This window comes from Hyla sarda, chromosome 10 (assembly GCF_029499605.1).
Source record: "Hyla sarda isolate aHylSar1 chromosome 10, aHylSar1.hap1, whole genome shotgun sequence".
In the NCBI taxonomy this organism is placed as follows: domain Eukaryota; kingdom Metazoa; phylum Chordata; class Amphibia; order Anura; family Hylidae; genus Hyla; species Hyla sarda.
The window spans coordinates 109,540,104-109,559,281 of NC_079198.1; the positions used below are offsets into that span (position 1 = coordinate 109,540,104).

Here is a 19,178-nt window from a genome sequence, read left to right on the forward strand (position 1 = left end):
TGATCACGCTGTGAGCTTTTATGAGTCTGTGAGAAGCCCAAAACACCCTCAGCACCATACAGTGCACAGGAAAACGTACCAATGAGCTTTAATACCACTTCAAGCTGTTCTGCCAAGTGTCTTCTATCCGCACTTTTCTTATTTCACCTCTGTTCTCTTTGACGCACTATTCCTATTACCCCCTATTCCTCAGTGGGTTCCCCCTTGCACCCACATCCATGGTCCTCATCGGTTCCCGTGCTCAATCTGAGCAGAGAATATGTCAAAGAAAGGTCAAAACCTCACACATCCAGATTCATTTGTTAAATAATGTGCACACAGATCCTTAGTTCTTCCATGTTTTATTCTCCAGTCACACCCAGATCTGCAATCACTATTCTGATTGTTACATTTTGTATTATGCATTAGTCACCTCTGGAGCTGCAGACATTATTCTGCTGTTATATAATGTCTTATACTTCAGTTTCCTCCAGTCACTCAGGAAGATTTATCAAAACCTGTGGAGAGAAAAGTTGACCAGTTTGCCAGGGCAACCAATCAGATTGGTTGCTATGGGCAACTTTTCTCTCCACAGGTTTTGGTAACTCTCCCCTACTATTCTGGTGTTATATCTTATAATTATATATGGTGTTACAGCAGAATAGTGAGTGCAGCTCAGGTTGTGATTGTGGCGTAAGACATGATATATTAGAAGAATGGTAAGTGCAGCTCTGGATGTGATTGGAGTATAAGTCAGTGTATCAGCAGAATAGTGACTGCAGCTCTGGATCTGACTGGTGTTTAAGATAAGATGTAACAGGAGATTAGTGACTGCAGCTCTGGGTGTGATTGGAGTATAAGACATGAAAAAAACTGCAGAATAGTGACAGCAGCTTTATATGTGATTGGAGTATATGACAATGATGTAAGAGTAGAATAGTGACTGCAGCTCTGGGTGTGGAATGTGGAGCCTGGTGTTAAACAAAGATGAGGGAGGAGATGTAGGAAGGGCAGCGCTGTGAAGCTTGTGTTGCACGGTGGGGTCGGCAATGACAGTATTCACATGGGCAGCGGGTTTCAACAAGTCCAATAGGATGTTTATTTAAATGATTTTGGCACAAAGCACAGTGCAAACAAAACAACAAAACCTAAGCCTGTCCGGCTCTAAGGCTGGGTTCACACCACGTTTTGTTAAATACGGTTCCCGTATACGGCTGGGAGGAGGGGGGCGGGGCTTAATCGCGGCACCCGCACCTAGCCGTATTCGGGAACCGTATTTAATGTATGTCTATGAGCCGACCGGAGTGAACCGCAGCCTCCTGTCGGCTTCGTTTTCGGCCGTATGCGGTTTCCCGACAGCAGGCAAAAACGTGGTCGACCGCGTTTTTGCCTACGGTCGGGAAACCGCATACCGACGAAAACGAAGCCGACAGGAGGCTGCGGTTCACTCCGGTCGGCTCATAGACATACATTAAATACGGTTCCTGAATACGGCTGAGTCTGGGCGCCGCGATTAAGCCCCACCCCCCCTCCTCCCAGCCGTATACGGGAACCGTATTTAACAAAACGTGGTGTGAACCCAGCCTACTAAACATCAGGATACCTCTCTATCCTACTGTAGGCCTAATGTCTGGCACCAAACAAACTCACAAATTGTCCATAGAGGAAGGTTCAGACCTGGTGAGTTTGAGTTGCAGTGCTGCCTGTGGCTGCTCCTCATCTCAATCTCTCCTCCAGCTTTCAAACCCCAACAGCCTTTTGTTTTAAAAGGGTTCTCCGGGTGAAAACTTTCTTTTTTTTTATCAACTGGTGCCAGAAAGATAAACAGATTTGTAAATTACTTCTATTAAAAAATCTTACTCCTTCCAGTACTTATTAGCGGCTGAAAACTACAGAGGAAATTATTTTCTTTTTGGAACACAAGGCTCTCTGGTGATATCATGACCACAGTGCTCTCTGCTGACATCTCTGTCCATTTTAAGAACTGTCCAGAGTAGGAGAAAATCCCCATAGAAAGCATATGCTGCTCTGGACAGTTCCTAAAATGGACAGAGATGTCAGCAGAGAGCACTGTGGTCATGATGTCAGCAGAGAGCTCTGTGTTCCAAAAAGAAAATAATTTCCTCTGTAGTATTCAGTAGGGATCGACCGATATTGATTTTTTTAGGGCCGATTCCGATAATCGGTGACCTTTCAGGCCGATAACTTATACCGGAATATCGGTATAAGTTATCGGCTATTTTCCCCATCACCTTCTAAAAATCATAACGCTTTCAATTTTGCACATAAATTCCATATTATGGCTTATTTTTTGCACCACCAATTCTACTTTGCAGTGACATTAGTCATTTTACCCAAAAATCAACAGCGAAACAGAAAAAAAATTCCTTGTGCGACAAAATTGAAGAAAAAATTTCATTTTGTAAATTTTGGGGGCTTCCGTTTCTACGCAGCTATTTTTTCGGTAAAAATAACACCTTATCTTTATTCTGTAGGTCCATACAATTAAAATGATACCCTACTTATATAGGTTGGATTTTGTTGCACTTCGGAAAAAAATCCTAACTACATGCAGGAAAATGTATATGTTAAAAATTCTCATTTTCTAACCCCTATAACTTTTTTATTTTTCCGCATACAGGCCGATATGAGGGCTCATTTTTTGCGCCGTGTTCTGAAGTTTTTATCGGTACCATTTTTGTATTGATCTGACTTTTTGATCGCCTTTTATTAATTTTTCCATTATATAAAAAGTGACCAAAAATACGCTATTTTGGACTTTGGAATTTTTTTGCGCGTACGCCATTGACCCAGTTTTAAACACCGGGACCGGGCATAGGGCGTATGTCCTTAAGAGGTTAATAGAAGTAATTCACAAATCAGTTTAACTTTAAAGGGGTACTCCGGTAAAAACCTTTTTTCTTTTAAATCAACAGGTGGCAGAAAGTTAAACATATTTGTAAATTACTTCTATTAAAAAATCTTAATCCTTCCTGTACTTATTAGCTGCTGAATACTACAGAGGAAATTCTTTTCTTTTTGGAATGCTCTCTGATGACATCACGAGCACAGTTCTCTCTGCTGACGTTATAATAATAATAATGACGCTTTATTTATTGTTGTCCTTAGTGGGATTTGAACCCAAGGCCCCAGCGCTAACCACTGAGCCACCATGCTGCCCTTAGCATACATCTGCTATGCATGGTTGCTAAAATGGACAGAGATGTCAGCAGAGAGCACTGTGCTCGTGATGTCATGTGTTCCAAAAAGAAAGGAATTTCCTCTGTAGCATTCAGCAGCTAATAAGTACTGGAAGGATTAAGATTTTTTAATAGAAGTAATTTACAAATATGTTTAACTTTCTGCCACCAGTTGATTTAAAAGAAAAAAGGTTTTCACCGGAGTACCCTTTTAAGGCTTCCTCCCCCAGCAATCAACACAGGAAGCCTCACATGAGAACACCTTGGAGAAGGGAAAACCCATAGAGGACTAGTGGTGTGGACTGGAGCACTGACACCTCCAACCTGTCCTCCAGTCCAGGAAATCCAGCCCATGTAACTTAAACAAGAGAGCCCTAGCAGACTATGCTCTGCTTAAGCAGCATATAACCTTCTGGATTTCCTTTACCGTGCCTGGCTATGGAAACCAAGTGAGATATACACCCCATCCACCATTTTTCCATACACTTTACCACACAATCTATACTACTGCTCCAGTATTGAGAAGGAATAATCTTCACCATTGTATAGACATGTAGCATGATGAAGCAGAGCTGTGATTGCGCAAATGTTGAATGTAAATGAACTGTGCTTATTTCGATTATTATTTCCGAAGACTTTAGCTTTCACTTCCAGAGGCGGAGACATCATCACATAAAGCGCTGGAGATGTCCTGGTGATGAGTGAAATTTAAGGGGATTACGGACTGATGGCGGTTATGTGGTAGCGAGGCGGACACAGGACCATTATTACACCAGGAGGACGCAATCACGTGACTACGCTGAAGACTTTGAGCACGGAGAAGGCGTCTGGCGTTTACAGAGCAGCGGGGGGCACTAATCCCATATTAGATGATGGCGTTTATGAGATCATCTTCGTTTTCCGGTTTTCGTGATTCTGAAGGAAACATTATTTACTGTAATTGTTTCTCTTTTCATCCCATGGAGAGAATTATCCGCAGATTATCGCACAGTCTGGAACCTGCTTTTTATCAATATTCCATTCAGAACAAGGGATCACCAGTGAGGTTATGGCTCGGAGCTCTTATCCGTCGGGTCCAGCGCTGACTGCAGCTTCACTTTAGAACCAGAAGTCACAGGATACGTAGCCACCACTGTTTGATTTTTTTATAGGGACAGTTTGGCACTGACAAGGTGAGGTCTATTGGAAGGTTTGAATTGTTATTGAATGGGTTTTAAGGGTGTGGCTTGTTATGGATGTGGTTTGAGGGCATGGCATGCCATTGTGTGGTTTGTTAAAGGGGTACTCCACCCCTAGACATCTTATCCCCTATCCAAAGGATAGAGAATAAGATGTCTGATCACGGGGTCCCGCCACTGGGGACCCCCGCAATATAGCATGCAGCATCCACCGTATCTGCTTCCGGAACCGCTGGAGGTTCTGGCTCCCAACCACGGGGACGGAAGATCGTGATGTCACGATTCCGCCCCCGTGAGCCATCAGGCCCTGCCCCCTCAATGCAAGTCTATGGGAGGGGGCATGACAGCAGTCACGCCCCTCCCATAGACTTGTATTGAGGGGGCGTGGCCTGACGTCACACGGGGCGGAGTCGTGACATCTTCTCCTGGCACCTGTGCATCTGTAAGCACAATGAATACCATAAGTGCACCACACAGTCGCTGATGGTTTAGACACTAAGTTCTAGCTCATAAGCAAGAGGGAGCACAGGTGCCGGGAGAAGTTAAAGTTCCCCGGGCACATTGATTGACATACGCGGCGCAGGAGAATGATGCCAACCCGGCAGCGCACCAACTCTACGGTGAGAATTAATGATGTAAGATCGCTACCTGCGGTGATAGGTAAGTTCGGTTATCTGACCCAGGTAGTAATTAGCAGTAGCGATACCTTATTTGACATGAGGTGAGACACTTTGTAACAACAATTGTGAATGGTCACAGAGACTGGGCGCAGGTCAATGATGTGGACAACAATAATTATACATACCACCTCTGCAATATTGCAACCATCATTGCCACTCTGGCCTCTTGAGAACGCCATGGAGATGGCGAAACATGTAGAGGCGGGCAATTGAGTGCTTTTTAACACACCAGAGCGGACAAAAGCAAAGTGGTCTCTGCAGGTCCACGATATACTGCAAGATGGAGTGTTAACTTCTTATATTACTACGGCTTACAGTGTCCATTCTGGAATTAATTGTATTCACTGTTGGGGATTATCATTTTAACATATAATACAATAAATTTTAGGGGTTGTCCAAAAGTTTTTTTTTTTACCCCGGGCTTCTGCCCTGGGGTTTGGTAATTATTATTAGTTAAGGGCCCCTTACTGCCCTAGGGTAATAAGGTCTATTGGTTTTAGGGAGTAGCTATCTATGGTTGTGGTTTTAAGGTTTGGCTTGTTGTGGGTGTGGTTTGAGGGTGTGGCTTATTATGAATGTGATTTGATGGCGTGGCTTATTATGGATGTGGTGCGAGGACATGTCTTGCAACAGTTGTGGTTTGAGGGTGTGGTTTGCTATAGGTGTGGTTTTGGTGTGACTTGATATGGGAGTTGTAGTTTTGCAACAGCTGGAGGCACCCTGGTTGGGAAACAATGCGCTAGTGGGCACATGGATCAGTGGGCTAGTGGGCACATGGAGAGGGCTGATGAGCTGGGAGGGGGATAATGGGAGGAGATAACCACAAGGGAAGGAGCTGTGGGCGTCACTTTATTATAATTTATTATAATTTCCTGGGGGGGGGGGGGGGGGAGAGGAGGGGGAGAGAGCAGCAGCTAACAGGAAGCTGGTACAGGGAGTCATGGGAAATGTAGTCTTTATGACATGGCTGCTTACTGCTACAGGTGGCAATTACAAGAGAATGGCTGGGCCAAATTTGACAAATGAGGTATCGTTGGAAAGGTCTTTGAAAGAGCTATCAGATGAGGTAAACCTTTTTTTAAGTACCAGCGCTCCGGAGTACTCCTTTAAGGATTTTTATTGTTTTGAGCATGGGCATGGCTTGCTATAGGTGTGGTTTGAGGGTGTGGCTTGTTATGGGTATAGTTCAAGGATGTGGCATGTAACGGTTGTGGTTTTAAGAGTGTGGTTTGTTCTGGATTTGGTTGATAAGGGTGTGGGTTGAGGGTGTGGCTTTTTATGGATGATGTTTACCAGAATATAATTTTTTTCTGCTTATTTCCTAAAAAATTGTCTTCACTAGGACCTTACAATTAGTACAATATAGGGGGAGGGGACCTCAGAAGGGATAATTAAAGTGATTGTATGGCAGTGAGCAAAACATCAAATTAATTCAAGGCTTAGGCTTTACTAGTTAGGGAAGATTATCAATATCCTTAAAAAACAGTCATAGCAATGTAATAAAAATCAATTTCTTGATTCTCATATCAATGTCACAAATAATAACATTATATATGGGCCATATAATACTGTAAGACCATGACCCCATATTGCCACCATATAGTAACTGAATAATACCAGCATACTGTTACTGAACAAATTCCTCTAAACCGTGGTCAATATGACCACTGTGTAATCAATGAATAACACCACCATACTATTGTCCCCCAATCAGCATGCCCCATACACCCACACCAGCCCCCCCCCCCCCATAAGCATGTCCCCCTTCCATCTGCACCAAATTACTTTCTCTTTTTATCTCCATCGAGCTCAGACCACCATAAATGCTATTTACAGACATAATTTGCCTTTGCAGAATCTGCTGCCCAGATATCTTTGGCACCTCCTTCTTCTTAAAAAATACCCATGAACAGTACCCCAGATGTCAAAACTGTTGTGTACCACATGATTATTTTACAATGTCGTAATAAAGTTTTTATTATGTTAATTTCATTTTCTTATGTATTCTGTTGTATATGACTATACTATACTTTATGCGCTTTCATAATTGCATTGGTTCTCCAGCACAGGGTTGTAGAGCGATGCAAACATGTAGGGAAAACCCCCAGACAGTCTACTATAGCTAGAGGTAGGGACCGATTATCGGTTTGGCCGATACGATTTTGGACATTATCGGTATTGGCAATTACCTTGCCGATATGGCGATAATGCCCCACTTCCCTGGCCAGAGACCACCGCCGCCACTGCCCTATTGCCTCCCCCATCCCCGGTTTTATAATTACCTGTTCCCAGGGTCCGCGCTACTACTGGCTCCTGCGACGTTTTGCGCTATTGCTGTGCGCTGCGCAGCGCAATGACGAGTGACGTCCTCAACGCGACGTCACCATCAGTGCGCACAGTGACAGTTCAGGAGCCAGAAGTAGCATGGGCCCCGGGAACAGGTAATTATAAAACCGGGGATGGGGGAGGCAGTGGGGCAGCGGCGGCGGTGGTGTTTGGACTAGGGAGGACCTCAGGACAGGCAGGGGGAGCGGTCTCTGTCCCTGCAAAAGCAGCTGCAGTTCATTGATTTAAAGCGCCCAGGGGGGGGGTAAATAGCTGATAATATTGGTATAAATTATCGGCTATCGGCCTGAAAGGTCACAGATTATCGGTATCGGCCCTAAAAAATCAATATCGGTCGATCCCTAGCTAGAGGTATGTCTTGGGTTATACCAGAGCCTGCAGCATACATCAGATGAGAGTGTTTAGAGACAGCTTGCACAGTAATAGTTCGGGAACAGCTTGTCCAGTTTTATGCACCAACACTAATTATGTCTGAGAGTGCAGGGTAAGAAGGATACTGCTGCTGAGTACTTGGGCAGAGTAATGCTCTGCTCAAGAGATGTACATGGATCAGAATGTTATCAGCCCAAGCCAGAAGTAAGGAGGAGCACAGCCTAATAACACCTATGGTGGCCAAAATCATCAGCCACTATTATACTCTTCTGCACGTTCTCTGCCTCTACATATACAAAAGTTGTATCTACCAAGCATCTGCACCAGTAGAATTGTCAAGCTGTTAATCTGGAACAGTTTCCTGGATTTTATACACCAGGTGGGTGACGCATGGGTGACAAAGTCAACAAAACAAACAGAACTGTACAAAGTCGGGGAACAAGCCAGGAACATAACGGGAGTACAATAACCAGCAGATATCTGTTACGCCGAGCGCTCCGGGTCCCCGCTCCTCCCCGGAGCGCTCGCAACATCCTCGCAACTGCAGCGCCCCGGTCAGATCTGCTGACCGGGTGCGCTGCGATTCCTCTCCAAGCCGGGATGCGATTCGCGATGCGGGTGGCGCCCGCTCGCGATACGCACCCCGGCTCCCGTACCTGACTCGCTCTCCGTCGGTCCTGTCCCGGCTCGTGCGGCCCCGCTCCCTAGGGCGCGCGCGCCGGGTCTCTGCGATTTAAAGGGCCACTGCGCCGCTGATTGGCGCAGTTGGTTCAATTAGTGTGTTCACCTGTGCACTCCCTATTTATACCTCACTTCCCCTGCACTCCCTCGCCGGATCTTGTTGCCATCGTGCCAGTGAAAGCGTTTCCTTATGTGTTCCTAGCCTGTGTTCCAGACCTCCTGCCGTTGCCCCTGACTACGATCCTTGCTGCCTGCCCCGACCTTCTGCTACGTCCGACCTTGCTCTTGTCTACTCCCTTGTACCGCGCCTATCTTCAGCAGTCAGAGAGGTTGAGCCGTTGCTAGTGGATACGACCTGGTTACTACCGCCGCTGCAAGACCATCCCGCTTTGCGGCGGGCTCTGGTGAAAACCAGTAGTAACTTAGAACCGGTCCACTAGCAAGGTCCACGCCAATCCCTCTCTGGCACAGAGGATCCACCTCCTGCCAGCCGAATCGTGACAGTAGATCCGGCCATGGATCCCGCTGAAGTTCCACTGCCAGTTGTCGCCGACCTCACCACGGTGGTCGCCCAGCACTCGCAACAGATAGCGCAACAAGGCCACCAGCTGTCTCAACTGACCGTGATGCTACAGCAGATACTACCACAGCTTCAGCAATCATCTCCTCCGCCAGCTCCTGCACCTCCTCCGCAGCGAGTGGCCGCGTCCGGCCTACGACTATCCTTGCCGGATAAATTTGATGGGGACTCTAAGTTTTGTCGTGGCTTTCTTTCACAATGTTCCCTGCACTTGGAGATGATGTCGGACCAGTTTCCTACTGAAAGGTCTAAGGTGGCTTTCGTAGTCAGCCTTCTGTCTGGGAAAGCTCTGTCATGGGCCACACCGCTCTGGGACCGCAATGACCCCGTCACTGCCTCTGTACACTCCTTCTTCTCGGAAATTCGAAGTGTCTTTGAGGAACCTGCCCGAGCCTCTTCTGCTGAGACTGCCCTGCTGAACCTGGTCCAGGGTAATTCTTCCGTTGGCGAGTACGCCATCCAATTCCGTACTCTTGCTTCCGAATTATCCTGGAATAATGAGGCCCTCTGCGCGACCTTTAAAAAAGGCCTATCCAGCAACATTAAAGATGTTCTGGCCGCACGAGAAATTCCTGCTAACCTGCATGAACTTATTCATCTAGCCACTCGCATTGACATGCGTTTTTCCGAAAGGCGTCAGGAGCTCCGCCAGGATATGGACTTTGTTCGCACGAGGCGTTTTTTCTCCCCGGCTCCTCTCTCCTCTGGTCCTCTGCAATCCGTTCCTGTGCCTCCCGCCGTGGAGGCTATGCAAGTTGACCGGTCTCGCTTGACACCTCAAGAGAGGACACGACGCCGCATGGAGAATCTTTGCCTGTACTGTGCCGGTACCGAACACTTCCTGAAGGATTGTCCTATCCGTCCTCCCCGCCTGGAAAGACGTACGCTGACTCCGCACAAACGTGAGACAGTTCTTGGTGTCAACTCTGCTTCTCCACGCCTTACTGTGCCTGTGCGGATATCTGCCTCTACCTTCTCCTTCTCTACTATGGCCTTCTTGGATTCCGGATCTGCAGGAAACTTTATTTTGGCCTCTCTCATCAACAGGTTCAACATCCCGGTGACCAGTCTCGCCAGACCCCTCTACATCAATTGTGTTAACAATGAAAGATTGGACTGTACCGTGCGTTACCGCACGGAACCCCTCCTAATGTGCATCGGACCTCATCACGAAAAAATTGAGTTTTTGGTCCTCTCCAATTGCACTTCCGAAACTCTCCTTGGATTACCGTGGCTTCAACGCCATTCCCCAACCCTTGATTGGTCCACAGAAGAGATCAAGAGCTGGGGTACTTCTTGTTTCAAGGACTGTCTTAAACCGGTTCCCAGTACTCCCTGCCGTGACCCTGTGGTTCCCCCTGTAACCGGTCTCCCTAAGGCTTTTATGGACTATGCTGACGTGTTTTGCAAAAAGCAAGCTGAGACTTTACCTCCTCACAGGCCTTATGACTGTCCTATTGACCTCCTCCCGGGCACTACTCCCCCCCGGGGCAGAATTTATCCTCTGTCCGCCCCAGAGACTCTTGCTATGTCTGAATACATCCAGGAAAATTTAAAAAAGGGGTTTATCCGCAAATCCTCCTCTCCTGCCGGAGCTGGATTTTTTTTTGTGTCCAAAAAAGATGGCTCCCTACGTCCTTGCATTGATTACCGCGGACTTAATAAAATCACGGTAAAAAAACGCTACCCCCTACCTCTTATCTTAGAACTCTTTGATCGCCTTCAAGGTGCCCACATCTTTACCAAACTGGACTTAAGAGGTGCTTATAATCTCATCCGCATCAGGGAGGGGGATGAATGGAAAACGGCATTTAACACCAGAGATGGCCACTTTGAGTATCTGGTCATGCCCTTTGGCCTGTGCAACGCCCCTGCCGTCTTCCAAGACTTTGTTAATGAAATTTTTCGTGATCTCTTATATTCCTGTGTTGTTGTGTATCTGGACGATATTCTGATTTTTTCTGCCAACTTAGAAGAACACCGCCAGCATGTCCGCATGGTTCTTCAGAGACTTCGAGACAATCAACTTTATGCCAAAATGGAGAAATGTCTGTTTGAATGTCAATCTCTTCCTTTCCTAGGATACTTGGTCTCTGGCCAGGGATTACAAATGGACCCGGATAAACTCTCTGCCGTCTTAGATTGGCCACGCCCCTCCGGACTCCGGGCTATCCAACGTTTTTTGGGGTTCGCCAATTATTACAGACAATTTATTCCACACTTTTCCACTATTGTGGCTCCTATCGTGGCTTTAACCAAGAAGAATGCCAATCCCAAGTCCTGGTCTCCCCAAGCGGAAGACGCATTTAAACGGCTCAAGTCTGCCTTTTCTTCTGCTCCCGTGCTCTCCAGACCTGACCCATCTAAACCCTTCCTATTGGAGGTTGATGCCTCCTCAGTGGGAGCTGGAGCGGTCCTTCTACAAAAAAATTCTTCCGGGCATGCTGTTACTTGTGGGTTTTTTTCTAGGACCTTCTCTCCGGCGGAGAGAAACTACTCCATCGGGGATCGAGAACTACTGGCCATTAAATTGGCACTTGAGGAATGGAGGCATCTGCTGGAGGGATCAAAATTTCCAGTTATCATTTACACCGATCACAAGAATCTCTCCTATCTCCAGTCTGCCCAACGGCTGAACCCTCGCCAGGCCAGGTGGTCGTTGTTTTTTGCCCGTTTCAACTTTGAAATTCATTTTCGCCCTGCCGACAAGAACATTAGGGCCGATGCTCTCTCTCGTTCCTCGGATGCCTCGGAAGTAGAGGTCTCTCCGCAACACATCATTCCTCCTGACTGTCTGATCTCCACTTCTCCAGCCTCCATCAGGCAAACTCCTCCAGGGAAGACCTTCGTTTCTCCACGCCAACGTCTCGGGATTCTCAAATGGGGTCACTCCTCCCACCTCGCAGGCCATGTGGGCATCAAAAAGTCCTTGCAACTCATCTCTCGCTTCTATTGGTGGCCGACCCTGGAGACGGATGTTGTTGATTTTGTGCGGGCCTGCACTGTCTGTGCCCGGGATAAGACTCCTCGCCAGAAGCCTGCTGGTCTCCTTCATCCTCTGCCTGTCCCCGAACAGCCTTGGTCTCTGATTGGTATGGACTTTATTACAGACCTACCCCCATCCCGTGGCAACACTGTTGTTTGGGTGGTCGTTGATCGATTTTCCAAGATGGCACATTTTATTCCTCTTCCTGGTCTTCCTTCAGCGCCTCAGTTGGCAAAACAATTTTTTGTACACATTTTTCGTCTTCACGGTTTGCCCACGCAGATCGTCTCGGATAGAGGCGTCCAATTCGTGTCAAAATTCTGGAGGGCTCTCTGTAAACAACTCAAGATTAAATTAAACTTCTCTTCTGCTTATCATCCTCAATCCAATGGGCAAGTAGAAAGAATTAACCAGGTCCTGGGTGACTATTTACGGCATTTTGTTTCCTCCCGCCAGGATGACTGGGCAGATCTACCGTGGGCCGAATTCTCATACAACTTCAGAGTCTCTGAATCTTCTGCTAAATCCCCATTTTTCGTGGTGTACGGCCGTCACCCTCTTCCCCCCCTCCCTACTCCCTTGCCCTCTGGTTTGCCCGCTGTGGATGAAGTGACTCGTGATCTTTCCACCATATGGAAAGAAACCCAAAATTCTCTTCTACAGGCTTCATCTCGCATGAAAAGGTTTGCCGATAAGAAAAGAAGAACTCCCCCCATTTTTGCTCCCGGAGACAAGGTATGGCTCTCCGCTAAATATGTCCGCTTTCGTGTCCCCAGTTACAAACTGGGACCACGCTATCTTGGTCCTTTCAAAGTCTTGTGCCAGATCAATCCTGTCTCTTACAAACTCCTTCTTCCTCCTTCTCTTCGTATTCCCAATGCCTTCCATGTCTCTCTCCTTAAACCTCTCATCATCAACCGTTTCTCTCCCAAACTTGTTTCTCCCACTCCTGTTTCCGGCTCTTCTGACATCTTCTCCGTGAAGGAGATACTGGCCTCCAAGACGGTCAGAGGAAAAAAAATTTTTTGGGTTGATTGGGAGGGCTGTGGTCCAGAAGAGAGATCCTGGGAACCTGAGGACAACATCCTAGACAAAAGTCTGGTCCTCAGGTTCTCAGGCTCCAAGAAGAGGGGGAGACCCAAGGGGGGGGGGGGTACTGTTACGCCGAGCGCTCCGGGTCCCCGCTCCTCCCCGGAGCGCTCGCAACATCCTCGCAACTGCAGCGCCCCGGTCAGATCTGCTGACCGGGTGCGCTGCGATTCCTCTCCCAGCCGGGATGCGATTCGCGATGCGGGTGGCGCCAGCTCGCGACACGCACCCCGGCTCCCGTACCTGACTCGCTCTCCGTCGGTCCTGTCCCGGCGCGCGCGTCCCCGCTCCCTAGGGCGCGCGCGCGCCGGGTCTCTGCGATTTAAAGGGCCACTGCGCCGCTGATTGGCGCAGTTGGTTCAATTAGTGTGTTCACCTGTGCACTACCTATTTATACCTCACTTCCCCTGCACTCCCTCGCCGGATCTTGTTGCCATCGTGCCAGTGAAAGCGTTTCCTTGTGTGTTCCTAGCCTGTGTTCCAGACCTCCTGCCGTTGCCCCTGACTACGATCCTTGCTGCCTGCCCCGACCTTCTGCTACGTCCGACCTTGCTCTTGTCTACTCCCTTGTACCGCGCCTATCTTCAGCAGTCAGAGAGGTTGAGCCGTTGCTAGTGGATACGACCTGGTTACTACCGCCGCTGCAAGACCATCCCGCTTTGCGGCGGGCTCTGGTGAAAACCAGTAGTAACTTAGAACCGGTACACTAGCACGGTCCACGCCAATCCCTCTCTGGCACAGAGGATCCACCTCCTGCCAGCCGAATCGTGACAATATCTAAATACAAACAAGGTCGGAAATAACATACTAACATACAGTTCAGAAACCGGGATCAAGATTAACGGCAGATATGATAATATGAACAAGACCAGATAAGAAAAATATACAGCAGACAAAACCAGGAGATGCAGGGAATGAACAGGTTAACTGAATGTCAGAACACTAAACAGGTCAGGATAACAAGAGCACTGTTTACACTGGACTCCGAACATGGAACACACTAGACACCCCACTCCAATCAATGAGGGAAGTCAATATTAAAGCCAAATAGGCTCCTAACTAGGGGGCACTCTCCACCAAATGATCAGGATACTAGCCTAGGAGGAAAACAAAAATCCAAATACATGCAAACACAAGACTAACTCACTCCTAGATAGACGGATTAGCTCAGAATCAAACAAGGTCAAAACAGGACTGACAAAATGCACAGTGTGAATACGGCCTAAGGAAACACAAAGCAGAACAAAAAGTACAAGAATATAAAAACCTGACAAAGTACTCAAACAAGACAAGCTAAAATCTAGATATCAAACAGGAGAGATAACCATAGTAAAAACTTAGGTCTGGTACAGTTTTTGTGTTTCCATCTAAAACCTGCAGTGAAGCAAGTAATTAAGTCCTGGCTTTGCCAGTGCATCCACAACCAGTTTCTGTTGCTCTAGTTCAGTCAGGTTTGTGTCGGTCAGGGTGACAATGGCTTTAGGAGGTTTTACCCATGACTGTCTCCAGTTCATACCGAGAGGGTAATTTGTCTCAATTATCTTGTTTCTTCTCTGTCTAGAGAGAAGAGTGAATAGCTGGACAAGTACTCTTCTGCAAAACACTTCTCTTGGTGCGCTTCCAGCCAGAATTACTGCTGCAATTGTTTGTATGTTATGCTCTGTGATAAGGGAACTGTAATACCTACAAATGTGAGTACAGGTCTTCTCAAGTATCTCTAAATAACAGTCAGCCAATCTGTGAAGGCCCTGCTTGGTAGATAATTATTTACTAAATTTACTAAGGTTGTATCCTTCACTATTAGCAACACTGAAGTGTGTAAAGCATACTCAGAGTCTTTCTAGTCAGTATTATTGCTAACAATGCAACTTAAAGAGTACCTGTCACCAAACTAAGCATTTAATATATTGTTCCTTATGCAATTACAGTGGTCCCTCAACATACGATGGTAATCCGTCCCAAATGGACCATCGTTTGTTGAAACCATCGTATGTTGAGGGATCCGTGCAATGTAAAGTATAGGACAGTGGTCTACAACCTGCGGACCTCCAGATGTTGCAAAACTACAACACCCAGCATGCCCGGACAGCCGTTGGCTGTCCAGGCATGCTGGTTGTTGTAGTTTTGCAACATCTGGAGGTCCGCAGTTTGAAGACCACTGTTAGAGGAAGTTGTACTCACCTGTCCCTGCTGCTCCGGACCGTCACCGCTGCCCGGGATGTCGACGTCCATCGCTGTCGCCGCGTCCCCGAGGTGTCCACTACGCTCTGGTAAGGCCTCTGTTTCCCCGGCATCCGCGCGCTACGTCGCCGCCATTACGTCGCTACGCACGCTGCTCCTATTGGATGATGGGACGGCATGCGCAGCAACGTGATGACGTCGATGGAGAGCGCCGATGATGCAGGGGATCCCGAAGATGACGCGCCGGAGCCCCGAGGACAGGTAAGAGACATCACCGGAGCTCATGGGGCACCGTAAACGGCTATCCGGTGGCAGCTGAAGCAGTCTGCGCTGCCGGATAGCCGTTTATGCGATGGCCCCGACATACAAAAGCATCGTATGTTGATGCTGCCTTCAACATGCGATGGCCTCTGAGAGGCCATCGTATGTTGAAATGATCGTATGTCGGGGCCATCGTAGGTCGAGGGGTCACTGTATAAGACACTTGGTTATTTACTTGCTGTTAAAATTCTAAACACAATGTGAGCAAGGAGAAAGGTCTGATACATAAAGCTCACAACAAGTTTTTAAGGACCGGAGGGGTGTTAGTAGTAGTTAGGGAATGTAATCTGAGTTAGTTTAGAAAGGGAATCTGGACCAATTTCCAAGTATCCATCTCAAAAGTCTAACTGCTACCCTGTGCTGTGAGGAGTATATATCTTGTTGGTAAAGTTACCACAGTGTCTGCACACACCATAATGGGTGCACCCCCAAGACACCGAAGTGTACTGTGAGGTCAAGAACTATGACCTATTGTGCAAATCCCAAGTTATAAAAGTGCAAGGATCCACAGAGGGGGGCATACAGGGTTAACCAGCCACCAAGCCATACGTGACCACAAGAAATGACTTTGCCCGAGGGACTTCTATCCTCAGCTGCCCTGTACCCATCCCCCTCACGGGCACCTTCCCCTTTACCCCTGTCAGGACTTGCTGTACATCCCCTTTATAATCAGCTTTTCCTATAGTTATTGGATCATAATAAATCTCTGTGCCTTCCGCTCTGAGCAACTAAGAGAAGCGATAATGGAAATGATTTCCTATGGGTCAGTGAGATGGAAAAAAATCAAAGACCCATAAAATATTTATAGGAAATGTTTATTGATCAGAGTCCAACTGCAGAGTATCACACTTATCAATCCGCCTGCTTCCATAACTATAATCTAGCAATACAACAAAAAAAATGGCCAGCAGTGGGGAGAAATGTAATGAGAGAAGGCCACAAGACACCAGGGTGGGTCTATCTGGCCCGGCCCACCATCAGGAAGGCTTCTCCAGCCATGACACCTCTCTGCAGAATCCTCCAGACATTGATTTGAGGCTCCACACATTAGCACCCCTCCCCCACCTCTATACAAACATTTGATCTTTATCACCCACACAGGCCCCTTTGACAATAACTATAATGCCCCTATAGATAGATAGAAATGACTGACTAACATCCTATAAATTGAAGAGTGAGGTTAAGGTATTACAGAGCTATGGCGCATGTATGTATACAGTAATGTACACTGCTGTATGTATGACGGTTGTATGGTCCATTTATGTACCATATATGTAAGGCTGGGTTCACACTACGGTTTGTAACTACGGTTCCCGTATACGGCTGGGAGGAGGGGTGGGCGGGGCTTAATCGCGGCGCCCGCACTCAGCCGTATTCGGGAACCATAGTTAATGTATGTCTATGAGCCGACTGCCAGCACAAGGATATAGGTGAAACATGAACATGCAGTTAAAACATGGAGCGCTATACAGCTATGGTGTAATAGATGCAAATGTGAAACTATGAGATAATGAGGCACTTAGCTCACAAATTTGTCTCCGCCGGCGGTCAAATAGCTTGGACCGTCCCACCGCGATAAGGTGGCCTCATTGGGACGGACCCTACACTGTGAATATGCCTCTGTGTGAACAGTTCAGTAAGCATGGCAGGGTCTGGAACATCCAAGACACCTTATATACACACTTGATAGAGGTGGGTGGGGTGCAAGGCCAACATGAAGGTAGCCACTCCCCCGTATGTGCAATACAGACAAAGAATAAGTCAGCCAGCACTTTAGTTGATACCAAACTATTATATGGACCTGGCCTACAGGTGCACGCTACTAGGCTAGATATACAGCAACAGAAGAATGCAGCAGCACACTGCCAGCACAAAGATATAGGTGTAACATGAACATGTGAGGCCACCTTATCGCGGTGGGACGGTCCAAGCTATTTGACCGCCGGCGGAGACAAATTTGCGAGCTAAGTGCCTCACTATTTTATAGTTTCACATTTGCATCTATTACACCATAGCTGTATAGCTCTCCATGTGTTATCTGCATGTTCATGTTGCACCTATATCCTTGTGCTGGCAGTGTGCTGCTGCATTCTTCTGTTGCTGTATATCTAGCCTAGTAACGTGCACCTGTAGGCCAGGTCCATATAATAGTTTGGTATCAACTAAAGTGCTGGCTGACTTATTCTTTGTCTGTCTTTCTTTGTCTAGATAGATAGATAGATAGATAGATAGATAGATAGATAGATAGATATGAGATAGATAGATATGAGATAGATAGATAGATATGACATAGATAGATATGAGATAGATAGATGATAGATATGAGATACATAGATAGATAGATAGATATGAGATAGATAGATATGAGATAGATAGATAGATATGAGATGGATAGATATGAGATGGATAGATATGAGATGGATAGATATGAGATAGATAGATGATAGATAGATATGAGATAGATAGATGATAGATAGATATGAGATGGATAGATAGATAGATAAATAGATAGATAGATATGAGATACATAGATAGATAGATATGAGATAGATAGATATGAGATAGATAGATATGAGATAGATAGATGATAGATAGATAGATATGAGATAGATAGATGATAGATAGATAGATATGAGATGGATAGATAGATAGATAAATAGATAGATAGATATGAGATACATAGATAGATAGATATGAGATAGATAGATAGATAGATAGATATGAGATAGATAGATGATAGATAGATAGATATGAGATAGTATTCCAGGAGAGCAGCACAACCAAAAAAGCAAGACAAAATAGAGATAAGGTGCAAGCTGTGTGGGAGCCTGGGTCAGAGGATCCGCTTACATTTGCCCATTTGGGCAATGGGACATGATCTACCTGTATATATCTCAAGACGCCCTCTGTATGACCCGCCTCAACAAAATGTTTCGACACCGGTAAGTCCATCCGGGACATTTTATTGAGGCGGGTCATACAGAGGGCGACTTGAGATATATACTGGTAGATCATGTCCCGTTGCCCAAACGTGGGGGGGGGGGGGGCTTGGGGGGGGGCTTGGGGGGGACAGAGTTAGTCTGTTAAAAAAGAGGGAGCTATTCTGGATATTTGAATTGGAATCTTTACGTCCCAAAGGACTTAATGTTGACTTTGCCATTACACCCTCCATCTGTAGAGCCTAAATCTGTGTCCATAATTGGAGAATAGTACACAGGAATGTATTACAATCCAATCTTTATATTGTGTATATAAGCATTGATGATACCTCAGTATACTGATACTATTCTCTTTTTCTTCTAGATTTCAAGCAATATGATACAGAAGAGACAGATCCAACAATTCTCCTGCCCAACTATAATCACTTTGGCCCAGATTTATCAAACTGTGAGAGAGAAAAAGTGGAGGGATTTTCCCATAGCAACCAATCACAGCTCAGCTTTCACTTTACCTCAGCTCATTAGCTGAGCTGTGATTGGTTGGCATGGAAAAATTACTCCACTTTTTCTCTCACACAGTTTGATAAATCTAAGCCTTTGTGACTCATGGATATATTTAATGTTGGTGATGATAAATTGATTTTAG

General features: G+C 46.5%; 1 long non-coding RNA gene across 1 annotated transcript in view; it reads right to left on the reverse strand.

Moving 5' to 3' along the window:
* The window catches only part of LOC130294020 (uncharacterized), a 38,521-nt gene extending 19,553 nt beyond the window's left edge, over positions 1-18,968 (reverse strand). The window contains exon 1 of the long non-coding RNA XR_008848358.1: positions 18,862-18,968. This is a non-coding gene — a long non-coding RNA (uncharacterized LOC130294020). The remainder of the gene's footprint in view (positions 1-18,861) is intronic.
* Positions 18,969-19,178: the final 210 nt, after the last annotated feature.